The sequence below is a fragment of the Neoarius graeffei genome, chromosome 5, assembly GCF_027579695.1.
Source record: "Neoarius graeffei isolate fNeoGra1 chromosome 5, fNeoGra1.pri, whole genome shotgun sequence".
Classification (NCBI taxonomy): domain Eukaryota; kingdom Metazoa; phylum Chordata; class Actinopteri; order Siluriformes; family Ariidae; genus Neoarius; species Neoarius graeffei.
The window spans coordinates 101,420,712-101,433,896 of NC_083573.1; the positions used below are offsets into that span (position 1 = coordinate 101,420,712).

General features: G+C 40.7%; 1 protein-coding gene across 3 annotated transcripts in view; it reads left to right on the forward strand.

Annotated features, from left to right (window-relative positions):
- LOC132887194 (NACHT, LRR and PYD domains-containing protein 12-like) overlaps positions 1-13,185 on the forward strand; it is a 101,837-nt gene that overhangs the window by 12,400 nt on the left and 76,252 nt on the right. For 2 of the 3 annotated variants that reach the window (XR_009654783.1, XR_009654784.1), the window contains exon 4: positions 2,052-4,736. The exons of the other annotated variant lie outside the window; for it this stretch is intronic. The gene's annotated coding sequence lies outside the window, so the exon portion shown is untranslated. Of the gene's footprint in view, positions 1-2,051; positions 4,737-13,185 lie in introns of those variants that run through there. 3 annotated transcript variants of the gene reach the window in all.

Consider the following 13,185-nt stretch of genomic DNA (forward strand, 5'->3'; position numbering starts at 1 on the left):
GTGGGTAGAGCCACAAATGCTTGTTGGCCACGACCAATTAACGAGGTCTGCAACAATAATGTTTTCTCCTCATCGCGCCAATGCTGTTCAGCCGCAATGTTCTCAAACAAGGAGAAAAACACGTCAGGATCACGCTCATTAAATTTAGGCAGGAACTTGATCATGCTGGCCAAACCAGGTTGCGAAGTAGACGGACTGCCGAGTCTGCCCTCAGCAGTTAACTGCAATCGAGTGTGCTCAAATTCACGGTCCTGTTCTAATTGTTTAAGCCACTCAAGTTCCAATAAACGTTGTTTTTCTTTTTCCTGAACTTCCAATCTCCTACAAGCCATTTCTTTATCGAGCCTCCTTTGCACTAACTCGTCATCCAATTTCATCTGCTGCAGTTTTAGCTCATGTTGAAATTTCAAAAGCTCAATTTGCTGTTCATATGACAACGATGTTACCATCGGCATATATGAAGCTGGTTTACCAAACACATTCTTCTCAATCAATCTCATTCGAACAAGATTCAACAGTTCATCCTTCAATGCTGCCTTTGGCAATACTACATCAAGTTTATAATAATCAACCACACTAAACAACTGATCCTTAGTGAGGGTAACCAACAAGGCCTCAGAGGGAGCTTCAAAAAATGCTTCCAAGGTACTCATTTTTACCGTCAACAATAAACAAATCACCAATTAACAAATCGCCACTGGCCAATGGCAAATCCAAACAATTACAAATAGACACTGGGGTGTGCCACTAATCTAACCATGCAACTGGCTAAACAAAGTAATCCAAAAGTATCCACGTATCCAAAAGTAACAAACTACTCCACAAATCCAAAATAATTGGGCAAAGTGTAATGCAACTCACGTAAACAGGACAACACCGGAGTTTCCCCCTAAACATTTATCCCCCTACTAAACTAACCTGTCTTCACACTAAGTCTAAGAACAAGGATCATTTACTCACCATTACCATTGGATCCGTACTGTCCCGACCAAAGTCAATTCAGCCGGTTTTCCAAGGCGGTGCCCTCGCCCAGACTTCAGTGACACAGTAGCTTAAACCCCACGCAAACGCGTTCTAACTGGGGAAAATGCCAACTCCACTCTATGCCCTCCCGTAACGCACGCCCAAACACACTTACCGACTCTACTCTTAATCAAACAAAACAAATGGTTGGTCAAACAACTTCCGCAAAAAACTTCAAAAGAGTTAACAATCACAATGTAAATCAATCACAACGTAACCAATCGCTTTACAACCAATGCGAACCCCCCCAACAAACCACATGGCATAATAGCTTACCTCACTTCGTTTAAACAAACCAAGTGATTAATCCAAACTCCACTATCAAACATTTGGAACGAGCCCCCATATGTTACGACCACTAGGCTCAAGTGACCATAACATAAAAGGGAGTCCACACAGTTGTTCCAATTTTAGCAATATTTTAATTAAATAATAATAATAAAAAGAAGAAAAATGAGAAAGAACAAAGGAAAACCTGGGCTGGGCAGGCCTTCTCCCAGTGAAGGCCTGAACAGCACACAGCCAAACAACCAAACCAAAATGCCAGCAAAGCACACCCTCCAACCTTCTTCTTCTTCTTCTTCTTTATGTTTATTGGCAGTTGGCATCCAACATGGTGCATTACCGCCACCAACTGTTATGGGTGTGGAGCATCAATGGGGATTTCAACGCTTAGTCCTACTTTATGTGTGAAAAAAAAATAAAAAATTGAAATTAAATTCTCTCGAATAACCTAGTAGCCTTTAGGAATGTCATAATATGTATCCATGCTAATGGTTTAACTGTGGAAAAGGAAAGTAAATCTTCTATTGTTAATGTTGTGTATCCTAATGCTTTGACCCTTTCTAGTAGGAGTTCTCTTTCTGTATTGTAAGCTTGACACTAGCAAAACATGTTCCACTGTTTCTATTTGGTTGCATGATGCACATTGACCAGTATTATGTTTTCCTACTACATAGAGACCATGGTTAAGGCCGGTGTGTCCTATTCTTAACCTTGTAATTATTGTTTCCCCCCTTCTGTTCCAGTTACCCTGCCTTTTTGAAGGGACTACCTGCTGAATCTTGTGAAGAAATCTCCCCTTTGTATTTGTATGCCATTGTTTTTGCCATAACTTGCTTACTTTAGTTTTGATTATGGTTTTAACTTCGTTTTTACTTAATGGCACACCTAAATCACCCAAACTCAATTGAAGGGCTTTTTTGGCCAGAGAGTCCACTACTTCATTGCCATGTATTTCTACATGTGCTGGAACCCAAATGAAACTTACAGCTATATCCCTATGATTTAAACTGTATAAACTCTGATAAATTTCATATATTAAGTCAAGCCTGCAAGAAGACTGAAAATTTAGAATACTGACCAAAGCTGCCATGGAATCTGAACATATAACAAAACTGTTTGGCTTAGAATCTTCTATCCAGACCAGTGCAAATAAAATAGCTAACAGCTCCACAGAATAAACTGCCAGGTTGTCTGATGTTCTACGCTTAAGTGATGTTTCAAACTCCGGTATGTATACTGCTGCTCCTGTCTTTCCTGTGTCTGGATCTTTTGAACCATCAGTGTATACTTGAACCATTCCATTATATTTAGTGCTTAGGTACTGTTGCACCATAGCATTCATCCCACCATATTCGTTACCATGCTTTGACAGCTTAGCAATTTCAAAATCTACTGTAGGCATGGGGAATAACCAAGGAGGAGTAGCTGGTAATGCTACTGTGCAGCTCAGAGATATTTTTGTCAAGCCCAACTTCTCAGCTTCACCATCTCCTATCCATCCAAAACTATTATATTGCTTGTGCCCATGTTCCCAACACTTTTCTAGGACTGCTTTAGTTGGGTGATCCTGTCTGTGTCCCTGCAATGTGGCCCAGTAAGTCATGTTTAGCTGTAATCGTCACAGTGAAAGTGGCATTTCACCAACCTCTACCTGCAGTGCTGGAACTGGTGAAGTCTTAAAAGCCCCACAACATAAACGTAAAGCCTGTGCCTGAATAACATCCAGTTTCTGCAAATGGGATTTTGCAGCTGACCCATATGTAATACATGCATAATCTAGGGCTGACCTAATTAAAGCAGTATAGATGTGCTTAAGAGACCTCATACTTGCACCCCAGCTACTTCCTATGAGACATCTCATAATATTTACTGCCTTTTTGCACTTGGTTATGACCTTCTGGATATGTTCTCCATATGTTAATTTATAGTCCATCCACACACCTAGAAATCTAATACATAAGACTTGCTTAATTGGCTGCCCATAAAGACTAATCTGAACATTAGGGTTAACTTGCTTTTTGGAGAAACACATTACTTGGGTTTTATCAACAGAGAAACGAAAACCCCATTTGTTACCCCACTCTTCCACATTATTGACAGCTACTTGTAGTTTCTTTTGCACAAATGCTGCATTACGGCCTCTGACCCATAGCGCCCCATCATCTGCATATAATGACCTACCAAGACTAGCATCAACTCCAGAAAAAACATCATTAATCATAATGTTAAAAAGAATAGGACTACATACACTGCCTTGGGGAGTTCCATTTTCTATGGAGTAAGTATTAGAATGAGATGCCCCAACCCTTACTTCTATACTCCTGTCCCTTAAAAAATCCATCACCCAGTTATACATTCTCCCACCTATGCCCAAGGAATCTAACTTGATGAGAAGACCCTCTTTCCACAGCATATCATATGCCTTCTCCACATCAAAAAATACTGCATTCACTTGCTCCTTGTTGGTCTGAGCCTTCCTGATCTCATTTTCTAGACGTACAACTGGGTCCATGGTGGTCCTTCCTTTCCTAAATCCACTCTGATGGCAAGTAAACAAATTTCTGCTTTCCACCACATATGTTAGTCTGTCTGTAACCATACGTTCCATAATTTTGCACATATTTGATGTTAAGGCAATGGGTCTATAGCTAGTTGCCTCACACTTATCTTTACCAGGTTTTCCAATAGGTATAATAACGGAGTGCTTCCAAGCCAGTGGTAGGGTCCCTGATTCCCATACCCTATTATATAGTTTTAAAATTATTTCCTGAGCTTCAGGGGTTAAACACTCCACCATCTTATAGCATATTTCATCCTTACCAGGGGATGTTGCTCTAACCCCAGCCAAGGCTCTTTTCAGCTCAAATAAGGAAAAAGGAACATCCAATGCTCCATTACCATCATTCTTTTTATCAAATATGTTAGGGTGATCTCTTAACATTTCATTTCTAGCTGCTCTTGCTTCTGGGGTCAAATTCTCAGAGCTATGAACTCTTACAAATGTTTTAGCTAATGCTTCAGCCTTGTCTTCATTGCTGATCATGACTTCATCCTTATACCTTATAGCTGGCAGTGTGAACTCCCTTCTAATCCCACCCATCTTCCTTATCATACTCCACACATCATTAATTTGAATATCCCTTCCTATTTTACTACAGAAATGTTGCCACTGTTGTCGCTTGGCTTGTCTAACTACTCTCCTAACAACTGCTTGGGCCTTCTTGTATGCCACTAAGTCATTAAAAGAAAATGTAGCTTTAACTTTCTTAAAAGCTTTGTTCCTTTCCTGTATAGCCTTTTTGCAGTCATCTGTCCACCAAGGAACCATTTTACGCTGTCCATGGCCACTGCCCTTACCAATAATCTGTAATGCAGTAGAATGCATAACTTCTGTTATTATTCCATTAAAATCATCCACGCTATCACAATTATCTGTGTTTACTCCTTTCAACTTAACACTACTGAGCATACTGTATGCTGTCCAGTTAGCATTCTTTAATTTCCATCTAGGGGAGCCTACCTCCTCCAGTCGAACATGCCCCACTCCAATTTCACACATAATTGGATAGTGGTCACTACCTATAGTGGTATCTCCAAACACTTCCCATTTAGTGACACTGGCTATTGGTTCAGATACCAAAGTAAGGTCATTTGGGGATTCCAATCCTCTTGCCACATCTACTCTAGTTCCCCTTCCATCATTCACACACACCAAGCCCCTATCCTCTAGGAATTCCTCGACCATATTACCATTGTGATCTGTGTGTGTACTACCCCAAAGTGTGCTGTGCGCATTAAAATCCCCACACCATACCATCTTATTAGTTACTTCTCCAATAATACTATCAAAGATCTCTCTACTTAATTTCTTACATGGGTTGTAAAAATTCACTATCCACACATTTGAGTTGCCTATCCATACCTCTACTACTATTGCTTCTGATTCTTTACTTACACTTATAACCCTATAGCCTAGCCCCTGTTGGATAAAGGTAACTATGCCACCTCCAGTACCACCTTCCCTGTCCCTTCGAATAGCAACATACCCATATAATACAAAATCTAACTGTGATTTGAGCCAAGTTTCTTGTATACATATTACTTGAGGTTTCTCATTCATTTCTTCAATGAAACTCTTGAACTCTTGCCCATTAGCACAAAGACTATGGACATTCCATTGTAGAATCATAAAGACCATTACAAACCAGTACATGATGACTGTGTATCTTGTAATCCAGCAGTGAGTGTCTCATTTATCATTTCTACAGTTATCTCCCCCACATCAAGATATTTTTTTGCTGCCCTTATGATAATTTTGATCCTGTCTGTTCTGCTCTGAGTTTGGGCTGAACAGTTAATTATTTCGGCAAGGAAGGCCACAAACTTAACCTTATCCACTCCCACATTTATCTTATCTGCTGTATGGCCATTTGCATGATTTAGGTTCTGCTCCATCACTCTCCTCATTGGTGGTTGTTGTACCATAACATTGTCTCTCTTTGTAGCTCTATTAACTTTTTTTGATAGCCTCAGCATATGTGAGCTTCTCCTCCACTTTAACTCTTTGTACCTCAGCTGCTCGTTTGTGTGCCTCACATCCCTTATATGCTGCGCTATGCTCACCACCACAGTTACAACATTTGATTTTTGTTCCCTCATTACATTTGCCATATTCATGACCTTCCTCCCCACATTTGCCACAACGCTGTTTACCTCTACACACTGCTGCCACATGCCCAAATCTCTGACATTTGAAACATCTTAACGGTGGTGGAATGTACAGCCTCACCTGATAGCTTAAATATCCTACCTTGACTCGAACTGGCAGCACTTCTTCACTAAATTGTAGCATAATAGATAAGCTTTCCTGCTTGCCCCCATTCCTAGTATACATCAACCGTTTTGCTTTCACTACTTTAGCTCCTGTTACATTACTCAAAACATCTTCAATTGGTATGTCAGTTGCTACCCCTGTGATTACTCCTTGTACTGTTCTCTTTCCTCCCCAAGCAAAACACTTCACTCTCTTTCCATCTAAGGATGTTAGTTTAATTACGCGCTCTTGCTGCTCAATGTCTTTACATATAATCAGTAGATTTCCATCTCTAAGGGGTTTAACACTCACTTCTCCAATACTATCATTCAAAGCTTTAGTCAGCTTCAATGGATTGACAGAACCGGGAGAATCAAACTGGAGCTTTACCTTAAAACCTTCCGGTTTTCTCACACTGATAACACTATCCACATCCGAATTCCAAGAACCTTCTGAGTTGTTTTTCTTTCGTTTAGTTCTACTTTTATGTCTCACTTGCCATCCATCATTACTGTTCGTTTCTCCCACGTCCTCTCCCTCCATCTCCACCTCACTCTCTACTCCTGCGTCATTTCCTGCCATCTCTGCTCCACACCCGCCATCTCATCCACCCTCCAACCTGACAGCCATAGGCTGTATTTGAACTGTTCCGCCTGTTTGGCCAAAGTGACAAGATACCAAACAGCTCCTCCTAAAGGTCGGGAGGGGGAGAGAGAACAAGTTCAAGATTAATATATCAAAAAGGTGGAGTAAGCACTCTCAGCATGACCAAGCTGGGCGTGACAGCATGAAGTGAACATTTATATGTATTTCCCCACACCACTGAGCAGTAAGTTGAGTACGGTAAAACCAGGGAACAGTAAAGAATGCGGAGTGAATTATAGTCCAGGACGTGCTTAGCTATACTCAACACAGATATGCTTCTTGATAGTTTCATTAGTATGTATTTTATATGTGATTTCCAATTAATTCTATCATCTATTATTACCCCAAGAAATTTATTATTAGAAACTCACTATCAACACCATCTACCTGTACATTTATTGCCCTATTTATTTTATAATTATTAAATAACATGATTTTTGTTTTAGACAGATTTAATGATCATTTATTTCGATCAAACCAACTTTTTAACCTGCACAATTCTGAAGAGATTATGTTTTCTAACTCGTAAATTTGTTCTAGAACAAAACATATTTGTGTCATCTGCAAATAATACCATCTTAAATATCTTTGATACATTGCACATATTATTTATATAAAGAATAAACAGTTTAGGACCCAATACTGACCCCTGAGGGACACCACAATCAATATTCAAACGAGCTGAGACAGAGTCACCCAACTTCACAAATTGTGTCCTGTTGCTCAAATAACTTCTTATCCAATTTAATACAACTCCCCTTATCCCATATTGTTCCATCTTATTAATTAATATATCATGATTAATAGTATCAAAAGCTTTTTGAAGATCAATAAATTTCCCAGCGACATATTTATCATCTATAGAGTTACTGATTTCTTCAATTGACTCCATTAGTGCCATCTCTGTTGATCTATTTGCTCTAAATCCATATTGACTATCACTCAGTGCGTTTACATGCACATCCAAATCGAACTGCTGTTGGTAATCGAGCAGAGGGTCCCAGCAGGGGTGCCAGAGAAATCCAATCCTACATGCACACAAGTTAATCGAGCGATTGTGTGAGGTACATTGTGCACCCGAGCCACAGGTGGCGCTACACGCCCCATTGTGTTGGTGCACTTCTGGTTGTCGTCATGAAGAAGAGCTATTCAAGAGTATAAACAAAGTTCCGTGTTCACAAGAAGAGTGTTTGTAGTTTGTATGTACGAACAGAAGTGTTCCTAATAAAGTGGGCGGCTAAGGTGAAGTGTCATGCCGACCGAGGCTGTTTTTTTTTTTTTTTTCTCCGACCGAGGCTGTTGTATTTCCCGCTTGTGGTCTCGTCACTTGTCACTTCCGGAAGGGGCAGTGCTGAAGTAAGTAGCTGGACTACGTAGCTCGATAGGATAGGGTATACATGCACTAAGTAGCTCGGCAGAAATCGCATAATCTAGGTCGTGCAGCTCGATTACGAGAAATCAAGTTCTGTTCAATTTCAGCCTAGTTAAGGTGTTTCCATGCCATCTAGAACTGTGATTTCAGTCAAGCAACGGCAGAAATGCGATTTTCTCTATGTGCATGTAAACGCACTGACACAGTAGTTTGTATTTTTCAATGAATTTATCTAATGTTATTGAATAGTTTTTCAAGAATTTTGGAGAATTGAGGAAGTAAAGAAACAGGTCTGTAATTTGTGAAGCTGTGTTTGTCCCCAGATTTATACAATGGAATTACTTTTGCTATTTTCATATTACTTGGAAATGTACCGGTTTGAAATGACAATTAATGATGGTCAATGAATATACTTAATATAATTTACAACATACTATTACAGAGAAACTACTGTGGGGAAAATGAGAGGACTCTGTCCACAGTGTGTTCAACATGTCTGCTACAGAGGGAAATGACATCATGTGATGGTGGTCACATGGTATTGGGACAAACCATGTTTGATTTGCAAGGGGGAGTAACAGAGTTAGTAACAGAGCTGACAGAGGTTTCACAGACTCATCTCATCATCTCTAGCCTCTTTATCCTGTTCTACAGGGTCGCAGGCAAGCTGGAGCCTATCCCAGCTGACTATGGGCGAAAGGCGGGGTACACCCTGGACAAGTCGCCGGGTTGACACATAGACACACATTCACACCTACGGTCAATTTAGAGTCACCAGTTAACCTAACCTGCATGTCTTTGGACCGTGGGGGAAACCGGAGCACCCGGAGGAAACCCACGCGGACACGGGGAGAACATGCAAACTCCGCACAGAAAGGCCCTTGCTGGCCATGGGGCTCGAACCCGGACCTTCTTGCTGTGAGGCGACAGCGCTAACCACTACACCACCGTGCTGCCCGGTTTCACAGACATTAATAAATAAAGATATTTAAATTATTTAAATGAGAAAATCAATTTAAATAATATTTTCTTTAGTATTTAGACCAGGGGTGGCCAAACATTTTTGCTTGAGGGCCACATAAAGAAAAATATGAGCCGCCAAGGGCCGATAGAAATTAAAGGTGTCTTTTAGACTAGTTACAATGTTTTTTAGACTGTGCAAAACATTGTATTTTTGTTGCAATAGTAGCTTACTTGATATGATGTGAATTATAGGCCTACTAAACACATAATGATGTCTGAGTACTTTATTAAGTTTACAGTACACACCTTTACTTATCCTTGGTTTCATTCAAATAAGCATTTGAAAATCTCAGAATGTAACCTGAAATATGTAGAATGCAACAGACTGAACATAAATGTCTGAGTGAACAACACAGAGGGTCAAGGCAGTTTCAACACTTCTGAGAGAAAGTGGCTGTGTAAGCTAATGTAGTTTGGTATAAAATGTGAATGGCTTACATAAGAACATAGCCTAATAAAACAACCTACTTTGGTATGAAATTAATTTCAATTAGCCTAATAACTGACAATGTCACAAAGGTCTGCAAATGAATAAATAACACATTCACATGTAGCCCAAAAGGAGAAAAGGAAAAAGGCAGTACAGGCAGTCACATCAAGAAAACATGCCTGTGTATAGGCCTAATCTTAGTGCTTTAAGTAGCCTAACTGAAAATGGGTCACGATCAGTGACAAAGGTGCAACAAGACTGATGAAAACATTTGCAGGTAAAAAAAAAAATTGCAATGTCATTCAGTGGGAGCAGTGATGCTGAGTCTTGGACTGAAGAATAGCTGGCAGGTCAGGAGTAAGCCTTGATGTTGCAATGCGAAGAACGTCGCAGAGATGTCTGTCGGTCAGCCTCGTTCTTAGTCAGCTTTTGTTCAGAATCATAAGAGAAAATGTCTGCTCGCATATGTACGTAGACCCGAACTGATTAATCATTCTTGCGGCATGGCGCTTCATGAGAGGAAACCTGGTCTTATCCAAACTCTGATAAAACTCTGGTAGGGGGAGAAGCTGATGCTGACTTTTCAGTGAATCGTCGCACTAGATCTCAATAACTTCCATCTGCATACGCTCATCAACATCTGTCACATCAACTGAGAATGGTGTTGTGAATAGTTTCATGTCTTTCTCAATGACCGAAAAATCCTGAAAGTGCTTACGAAATTCTGCCAGAAGAGATGTGATCACCGATACGTATTTATTTTTTTGGGCAGAGATGTTGGCATTCGGGAAAGCTGTCTTCAGCTCCAACATTGTGGGGAAGTGAACTCCATTGAAGTCGCGTAGTTGTGCCTCTAAAAGTTTGAGCTTGACACAAAACGCTTTCAGATGTGCGTACAGGTGAGAGACAAGTTGATCTTTGCCTTGAAGGCTCTTGTTCAGTGTGTTAAGATGGCTGGTCAGATCTACCAAAAAAGCCAGGTCTGCCAACCATAGGGGATCACCCAGTTCGTGAAGAGGCTTGCCTTTCTCTTTCAAAAACTGGTCAATTTCTGATCTCAGTGAGTAAAACCTATGCAGAATGGTGCCACGACTGAGCCAGCGCACATCTGAGTGGTAGATGACGTCTCCATATTCAGCTTCAACTTCAGACAAAAAAGTTTGGAACTGTCTGTGATTGAGTGCCTTTGCATGAATGAGATTGATTTGTTTTAACCACCGTGTCCATCACATCATTCACCTGAATAGTCTTAGCACAGAGTGCTTCCTGGTGGATAATGCAGTGCATTTTTACAGCCTCACCTCCGCTTTCACGAACTTTTCTGCACACTGTAGAGGCCATCCCATTACGTTCGCCAGTCATTGCTGGAGCCCCATCTGTGGTAACGCCACACAGCTTGTCCCAGGGCAGGTTAATATCATTAGTCGCAGCCGATACAGCCTCAAAAATGTCCCTACCGTTGTCAGGGCTGGAAATTGACAGACGCCTGTAATGGAAACTTCTAATAAACACTTCAGAACGCTTAGCAGTCGTCTTTTCAGTTATTTATTATAGTAGATCATATAAACAGATATATAAAATAGGTAAGGAAAGAAAAGAATAGAAGACGACACCACTTCTGATGATGCCGAGAGTACGCGCACTCTGAGTTGTGTTTTAGTGGCTGTTATCTATTATACTCTAAAGGCATTTGCTTACTGTTTGTATCTTCACGTGATTGGCTCAAGATTTTCTATGAAGCTTTGTTAAAGCGTGCACCTGGTGTGCTCTGGTACCGTATGTGCAGGCGGATGCGTAGTTATGGAGAACTCAGGCACCCTGCTTATCACCAAGGCCACAGAAAGGCGATGACGGTACAACATTGGAAAAAACATCTTTCTCAGTATATTAGGCCACTTGAGCTCAACACAGAGAATAATAATGTTCATCCATTAAATTTCCCTCACACGCCTGTACGCCAATGGCGTCAAAATTTTGCCTCGGGTGTCGGAAAGCACATAAAGCACAAGCCCTGATGGCTTGTATCTGCAAGTGTCATAAATCACTCAAAATCACCGAAAATCGGCTTACTGTGTGTGTATGTATAGTGAGGGCGGCGCCATTTTTGTTGTTTCTCGCGAGACCTGAGTGAGACGCGTGATTTGGAGTGATTCGGCAATTTTCCACCAAATGGCGTGATTTCCGTAATTACTGGGAATTGGCACATTTTTATTTCCCGCGGGTCAAAAAAAGTAAGTAATTTGTTTCCTGTTCAGTGGGTGAATCACCCAACATCCATTTCACCACTCACCCACCCTCCACCATTCACTAAATTATTTGATTTTTTAAAATTTGTTAAAAATTAAACTCAAAATGTGTCGGGCTAGTGAATTCAGAGTCGGGCTAGTAACTTTTAAAGTTACAAGCCCCACTGGCTTGTTGGCAAAAAAGTTCATTTCCAGGCCTGGTTGTGGTACCTTTTAGACTCATAAGATCAAGCAACTCCTCGGTAATGCCAAAGTTAATGTCGACGGCGCGTAAAAAAATCAGCAGCTGCGCTGTGTCTGTGGCATTGATACTCTCATCACATGCAATTGAGTAAAACTCAAATGCTATTGCCTTGTCTGATACTTGCTGATTCAAGTTAGCTGAGAGGTCTTCGAGTCGTCTGGCAACTGTTTGTCTGGACAAACTCACATTTCTGAAGTCCTGAATCTTCTCTGGACACATTATCCTGGCAACTTTAGTGAGGTAGTGTTTAACAAATTCACCATCCGAGAAAGGTTTTCCATGCTCAGCGATCAGTTGAGATACCTCATAGCTAGCTCTGGTGCTGTTTTCTTGAAGTTTGTTGGCACGAAAAAAATGCTGCTGTTGTGCTAACAGGCTAGCTGTCATCTGTTTGACTTTTCTCTCCCTCTCCAGGCCAGTGTATGAAGTGTATGACTGATGTTTAGTTTCATAGTGTCTTCGAACATTATAGTCTTTCATCACTGCTACAGACTCCTTGCAAATCAAACAAACACATTTTCCCTTAATCTCTATGAAAAAGTATTCATTTTCCCATCTAGTCTGAAATTTTCTACACTCAATATTTTTTGTCTTTTCACTTCCATCTTTTGTCAGTTACTGTGATAGCGCATGTAATCGCTCATCTGAGTGCTTTGCTTGTCTCCAAGGCAACAACCAATAAAGTAAACAACAGTAACGTGAGCGAACGCGAGTAACTCAACCAAAGATTATAGAGTGGAGCCAAATCTTGCTCAAAATTGCAGCGCCACCCAGTATTGAAACTAAAAAGTGCAATGTACTCAGACTGACATTACAACGGGCCGAATTACAGTTTAATTTTTATAATTCATAGCGGGCCACATAAAAGAGAGCGATGGGCCGCAGTTGGCCCGCAGGCCGTAGTTTGACCACCCCAATTTAGACTTTTGAAAGAAATAAAACAGTTGTTGTTGACTTTAATGGTCTTTATTCATTATTGTGAAAATAAGACTCCCTCAACTGAAACACAGACGGAGCAAAAACGGTCAATTTAGGAACATTATGAAAAATTTCAAGTGTAATGAAGCAAATGATAGATAAAATGGGTGGCACGGTGGTGTAGTG